This window comes from Bison bison, unplaced genomic scaffold (assembly GCF_000754665.1).
Source record: "Bison bison bison isolate TAMUID 2011002044 unplaced genomic scaffold, Bison_UMD1.0 scf7180017864050, whole genome shotgun sequence".
Classification (NCBI taxonomy): Eukaryota; Metazoa; Chordata; class Mammalia; order Artiodactyla; family Bovidae; genus Bison; species Bison bison.
The window spans coordinates 3,614,355-3,621,948 of record NW_011494622.1 but is presented as its reverse complement, the minus strand read 5'-3'; the positions used below and the strand labels follow the sequence as shown (position 1 = coordinate 3,621,948).

The following is a 7,594-nucleotide window of genomic DNA, read 5'->3' as shown; positions in this document are numbered from 1 at the left end:
TTTTTTTTTTTTTTTTTTTAAAGGCTGGCTTTTCATGGCAGAGAAGGACGTGTCTTCCTCCTGTGTGTAATAGGCAGTGCGACCCCGTACCCTGGATCAAAGTTTAGCTGCAGCGAGCTCTTTTGTCATAAATTCCAGTTGCCGGGCAAGTCCTCGCAAGCCCGGGTCGCATCATTCCGGACGCGGCGCCAGCGGCCTTGCAGCAGAGGCGGCCGGGGAGCCGGCGCGGCTTCCGCCGCCAGGAGGGCGGAGTGGGGAATGAGGTCACTGTGTCAAGAGCTCGTTCCCGGCGTGCGGAGCCCCCCGGCTCCCACCACCACCGGAATTGCACGGGGTGGGATGAGTGCATACGATTTCTTTTACAGCGCTGCTCTCTCTGCTTTTTCTCTTTTCCTTTTAAGAATCGCTGTGCCTCAGATCCGGAAGGCGCGCGTACACACACACACACACACACACGATCCCTTCCAGATCTGTGCCAAAATATACCGTTTTCACTGCACTGTCTGTACCGCACCACACGCGCGGATGAGCCCCACCGCCGAGCCCCTCAGGCACAGGCACGTGTGCACACTGTATTTACACACCCACAGACACACATACACGCGGAAGAACTCATTTAGACAGGACCGTGGAGAAGAATGATTCATCTCTATTTACAAGAAACGACACAGAGATGGCTGGAGACGGAAAGAGGGTGGGAGTGGGGAGGAGAGGAAGAGAGGGGAGGAGAGGAACGCTGACCATCACGTTAAAACCAGAGAAAAATGGAGTCCAAGAGGAACGGAATAATTAAGAGCGACGTGAACGAGGGTGTGTTAATTCCTCCAAACAAAATAATACCCAGGCAGGCACCTCTCACTAGCTCCGCTCAGAAATGATGCTGATAAAGATAAATTATCCCCTACTCGGAAAGGAAGTAGATTTGGGTAGCCAAGGATGCCTGCACCCCAAATTCTCCCCCATCCTCTCCAGTAGCTAACCGACAATAAGGATGAAGCACTGAAGTTGGGAAGTACAAAAATGTCATGCATCTCTCAGTAAGACTATCCCGCAGCTCTGAGTTAGAAAGATCACCAGGCTAAAGCCTCAAGAGCATCACGTCATCTCTTCACTCCTGTGATTTAGCCTGTCTTTAAATTTTCTATTTATTTATTTTTTGGCTCGGCTCCATGGCATGCGGGATCTTAGTTCCCCAACAGGGATGGAACCCACACCCCTGCAGTGGAAGCGCAGAGTCCTAACCACTGGGCCACCAGGGAATCACCTAGCCCATCTTCAAGGACCTCTTTCCACAGAGCTCAGCCAGTCCAAGTCATTCACATCCTCTGGTGAAGGTTTTCCCCACCAACTGAGTTCTGTAACCCCACATAGCAGTTCCCATCCTGCTCTCGGAAAACTAAACAGTGTAGAAATCTGTCTGACAACTCATCCAATGGCTACAAATAATAATCCCATCCCTATATTCCAAGCCATCTCCTTGCTCACTGCCCACCGTCTGGGATACCATAGGTAAGTACACACACTCTATGTACATTTATGGATCCACTGGTACTTGTGATCCCAACATGGTTAAACAAAGCTTCTTCAGCTCCTTCTTCCAGCGGATCCCTCGCAAACTCTCTGCCCTCATGGCTCCTGCCTTTGCTCCCACTCGGGCATGTCAATCTCCCTGTAAAACTGTACGAAGACTCAGGTTGACTTCAGCCGTGTCTCCCCATGGCACCCTCAACTCCCCCATTCTGGACTCTATATACACTTGGTCTGAGACAGTGGTAGGCTTTCGGCTATTGTCATACTGTCAACCCCCAGAGAACTTTTCTACATTATCTGTGATTAAATGAGGTCTCATTGACCCAATTAAAAAAAAAAAAGAAAAGAAAACCTCATCAATGATGCTGTAGACATCAGAAATAGTCTGATGGCAATTTTCCCTTCCAGGAGGTATTAATTCCCCTCATTGGACATGTGCCCTGGGCTCTATCCATGACAATGACTCAGCCTGAAACCCACCACCACCAAGGAGGTCACCTTTACTCAACTGTCTCTGAGCTTGGTTCTGCTGGTGGTCGTTATAAATCCACCAAAATCCATCTAACTCAGCCCATTCCTCTTAGGCACAGTCTGATCATTATAAGGTCCAAAAGTGTTGTGTTAGTTGCTTATTCGTGTCCGACTCTGTGATCCCAAGGACTGTAGCCCACAAGGCTCCTCAGTCCATGGGATTCTCCAAGCAAGAATACTGCAGTGGGTTGCCATTCCCTTCTCCAGGGGATTTTCCTGACCCAGGGATCAAATCCAGGTCTCCCGAATTTCAGGCAGATTCTCTACTGTCTAAGTCACCAGGGAAGCCCATAAGGCTCAAAGCCATGCCTAATAAATAAACCCTGCACTTAAGAAGGCGATGACGTACTGAGTAAAAGTTAAGATCTAAATGAGATATTGTGACCTCTGGCCATTTAAGAGCATCTTGGGAAGAAGTTCGAGACACTGGACCACCTCTTGACAGCTAAAAACTCAAGTTTCCTCTATGACACAAACAAGGTTGAATAAATGCATAAAGAAAAAAACAACAACAGACGTTCAAAGAAAAGGGACGGAAAATTACAACTAAAAATATATTCAGATTTTCTAATACCAAACATGTATATTTCCATCTCTATGTGGGCCTACTCTGCCCGTGTATAGATATTCATCCAAACTTTACAAGGACCCAATAAGATAAGTACTGTTATTAAAAAAAAAAAAATTAGATTGTGAATCTTTATTAATCTTTTTAATAATACTTTCCACCTTTTTTATTGGCAAAGAGTTGCTTTACAATGTTGTGTTAGTTTCTGCTGTGCAGCAGAGTGAATCAGCCACACATATACATATATCCCTTTTTTGGGAAGATAAATATTGTTGTTATCGCCATTCTTTAAACTTTATTTTCTAGTGCATTCTTTAAAAAAAAAATTTTTTTGGCCTCATCTTGAGGCATGCGGAATCTAAGTTCCCGAAGCAGAGATCAAACCCATGACCCTTGCATTGGAAGCTTGGAGTCTTAACCACTGGACCACTAGGGAAGTCTCTATAATCACCATTTAAAAAAAAAAAGATTAATTGCCTTCTTCAAGCTTCCACAACTGATTAAGTGCAGAGACTAGAGCTGAACCTGGGGCAGGAGGCCTTGGAGTCTGCCTCTCAACTATTATAATAAAATAACCACTGGAAACAAATTTTTTTTTTAATCCTTAAATTTTTACCTTTAAAGGGAAGCCAGCTCACCTCATCAGCACAGGAGACCAGCAGAGTGAGGCCCCCGGGCTGGGTCCCTTTAGCAGCGGTTGCCTCTGCTCAGTATTCCAGCCCCTGATGGAGTGTGTTCCAGCCTCAGCCGCAGACTATTACCGAATGGCCATGCAAAGCAGTGTAACTGACCTACCAAAACCACAACCACAAGCTCACTCTGTAGTCCTACTAGTAAGAAGATGAGTTTATGATGAACATGAATTCGCCTCAACTCAGAAACAAAGAGTTGAGGCTAATGCGAAGTCAAGGCACTCTGCTGTCTCGTGTGCCAGTCTCTGATGGAGAGACAAATGCGAGTATCACCTGCAGACATAATTAGCGCTCCTTCTCCTCTGCCTCTTGATCCTTTGAATAACAGCTTCGGTGTTACAGTAATGATTTACAAACATCATATGGAATATCACATAGGTGATTTCCTTGGTGGATGAGGTGTGGGCAGAGGCTTCGCTGGGCATGTGACTGGTTCCTCAGCAGAGGCTTACGTAGCACCACCAGTCCTGACTCACTCAGGATCCTTCAAAAACACTGATGACTAACGGCAGAGCGTGGTCTTATGGCGACTGTACTTGATAAAGCAGAGCACCGGATGTTCTCAAATCAAAGACACTTACTGGAGAAGGAAATGGCAACCCACTCCAGTATTCCTGCCAGGAGAAAGAATCCCATGGACAGAGGAGCCTGGTGGGCTACAGTCCATGAGGTCGCAGAGAGTCGGACACAACTGAAGTGACTTAGCATGCACACATGTACTGAATATTTACATGGTGCACAAACTTTTTCATGAACAGATGACATGGTCTCCACTCTCAAGAGGCTTCTAGTGCACTCGAGGAGCTAAGATATAAAAAATACCAAGAATACAACAGTGTGTTCCAAAGGGAGGAACAGGAAGCCAACGGGTGGCTCTGAAAATCTGGGAGATCTGTGTCTCTTTTGCTGTCTCTCATATAAGGTCATTGTTACCATCTTTCTAAATTCCATATACATGTGTTAATATACTATACTGGTGTTTTTCTTTCTGACTTACTTCACTCTGTATAGTAGGCTCCAGTTTCAACCACCTCATTAGAACTGATTCAAATGCATTCTTTTTAATAGCTGAGTAATATTCCATTGTGTACATGTACCACAGCTTTCTTATCCATTCCATCTGGACTCTGTGGGAGAAGGCGAGGGTGGGATGATTTGAGAGAAAAGCATTGAAACATGTATATTACCATATGTGAAACAGATTGCCAGTCCAGGTTCAATGCATGAGACAGGGTGCTCAGCACTGGTGCACTGGGATGACCCTGAGGGATGGGACGGGGAAGGAGGTGGGAGGGGGGTTCAGGATGGGGGACACATGTACACCCATGGCTGATTCATGTAATGTATGGCAAAAACACATTACAATATTGTAAAGTAATTAGCCTCCACTTAAATAAATTTTTTATAAAAATCTGGGAGAAAGAACCTGGGCTGACACAGTCAGGAATGGCTTCAAGGGAGGGGCCAGCTCATCCTAGAATCTGGACAACGGGGAAAGGGCTACCATCAGGGAGAACATGAGCTCTGTGAAAAGAAGGGTTTTTGCATGCTCTGTTTTTTTTACAGACACATTCTTTTTCTAAAATTGAAGTTTAGTTGACTTACAGTTTTGTGCCAACCTTTGCTGTACGGCAAAGTGACTCAATTATACACATATAGACATTCTTTTTAAATGTTCTTTTCCATTATGGTTTACCATAGGCTATCGACTAGAGTGCCCTGTGCTATACAGTTGGAGCTTGTTGTTTATCTGTCCTACGTATAACAGTTTACATCCGCCAGTTCCACACTCCCAGTCCAAATGCTAGTCTATAGCAATACTATATTAAACCTACCCTCATTCAATGTAATTAACTCAACAGTCATTTATGAAATACAATGTCTCAAACATTTATGAAATACAACGTGTAAGCCTCTCTGCTTGTCACTGAGGTCAGTACAAAGCTGAAGAAGTTACAGATCCTCTCCTCACAGCTTTGCACCAACGTCTGAGCCATTCAAGGCAAAGAGGGACAGAGTACCACGAGAACAAAGAAAGATGGTTATTTCTGATACAGGAGAAAGATGGCAAGGAAGCACAGTGGCCACTGGCCAGTGCTTCAGGAAGGAGGCAGCAGTTAAGGGACTTGCAAGATGGGTAAGGATGGGGGGAGGAAGAGAAAAGTCAAAGATGCCTTTCCAAGGAGTGAAGCAGTGTGCAGGGTGATGACGTGAAGTAGAGCGTCCAGGAGGTTTTGGAGCACAGCCGATGGACTATCTAGCGTGGCTGGCACAGGAAGATTCATGGAGGAGACGGGTAGAGATGAACCTGAACGGTGGGTCAGGCTAGGTAAGATTGTGAAGAACATGAAATTCTAAGTGAAAGTCATTAAAGGTTTATACAGGTGAGTGATGCTACTGATGCTGAAAAGTTTAGGTTACTCTGGCAACAGGGTATGGGATGCGTCCAAAGAGAGAAGATAATTCATTCCTGAAACAAGGGAAGAGCCTGTGATGAGAGGCCAAATAAGATGCAAAGAGGGCTTAGAGGCATACTTCCCTGTTCCACAGAAGGACCTGTCCAAAACATCCAGTGGGAAACATTAGAACACCATCAGAAACGCATTGCTAGAAGTACTGTGTACCTAACACCACTTGCCCAGAATCTACCCAACTGTATGTGCTATGGTCTGCTCTACAGTCTGGAGCAGAGTCCAGGGTAAAACAATAGCTCAAGCTGAGAAATAAAGGGAAAAGACAGAACCCTCTAGACAAAATCCTCTCGGCACTGATAAGAGCTCAGACTTTGCTGGTTGGATGAAAGCTGGGGAACAGGCACAAATTAAAATCTCAGCGAAAGTGGTTTCAGAAACAGAACGCTCCAAAGTTTTCAAAGCCTTTATAGCCCTGGGTTTACTAAGTTATGTGCCTTTTTATTAGGGAAGAAGAAACAATTTCAATTAAAGTTGGATTTGATGCAGCACAGTACAGGCAAGGAAACTAAATATTTAAAGAACAAATACACTTGGTATCCCTACAAGTGTTAGCGAGCACCAGTATCCACACAAGGTGAAGAGCGTGGCTAACATACATAACTTACAATTCTCAAACGCCTCTGGATCAGTCACTTCTCATAGGATTCTTTGTCTATTCAGTCACTAAGTCATATCCGATTCTTTGTGACCCCACGGACAGCAGCATGCCAGGCTTCCCTGTCCTTCACTATCTCCTGGAGTTTGCTCAAACTCACAGCCATTGAGTCGGTAATGCCATCCAATCATCTCACCCTCTGCCGCCCTCTTCTCCTTTTGCTTTCAATCTTTCCCAGCATCAGGAACACAGAATAATGGCATTTTCGAGCTGGAGAAGACAGAAAGTCATCTAGTACATAATCATTTGACTACAGGTAACCCTCGAGTTCAAGTGGGGAGGATGACTTGCCCAAGGTCACACAGAGTTGGTAGTAAAGTTAGGATTAGTATCTGGACCACCTGAGCCTCGATGCGGACATCTCTCTCTTATTCCACAACATCCTGTACAATTTATTCAAGAAAATTAAATTCTAAGGCTTCTCCAGATCACTCTGGATATGACACTATAAATTAAAGAGGCAGATGTGCAATTTTCCATACTGCACTGTAGGATGGATTGTTTTTCTGCCCGCAGTTCTTCTCCTCGATGTCCAAAGAAGGCAAGAAGGAAAAAGATAAGAGTGAGAAAAGATTAAGAAAAAGATAAAGTGAGAAAACCTGAGAGCCCGTGAGTCTTCTGTTTAGAAGACAAGAGTTGAAATATGATGTCTTGACTGGTAAGAAAACTATGGAGAAGCAAGGGGAAAATGAGAAGTTACCCTTCTCAAAATTATGCTTTTTCTTTTATTACAACAGCATTTGGATTTGTAGACTTTTCATTTCTAATGCACCTGAATGCATCTCAGACATTTCTACATCGTATTTTCCATTGTACAGTAGTGATGGGATGCCCAGAAAGGTTTTCAAAACGCAGGAAAAAAATCATTCTGTCTTGAAGTCTCCCTGAAATTCATACAAGCTATGGATTATACTCTCTAATAGACTGCTTTTGTCTAAAAATTATAAAAACTGTTATCCATTGAACACCATTCAACATTACTTCCCCAAATGTACAGGTGAACTGACCCTCTAGGAAGACTGTCCACAATGATGCTGAAGTTGTAGAAACCTTCAGTGAGGGCCCTGGTTCCTGGAGGCAACTATGCCTCCAATTTGAGAAAATGAAAGTGAAGTCACTCAGTCGTGTCTGACTCTGTGCGACC

At 44.4% G+C, this 7,594-nt stretch overlaps 1 protein-coding gene across 5 annotated transcripts in view; it reads right to left on the bottom strand.

Moving 5' to 3' along the window:
• Positions 1 to 7,594, bottom strand: part of STOX2 (storkhead box 2) — a 197,121-nt gene that overhangs the window by 36,205 nt on the left and 153,322 nt on the right. The gene's annotated exons all lie outside the window — the stretch shown is intronic.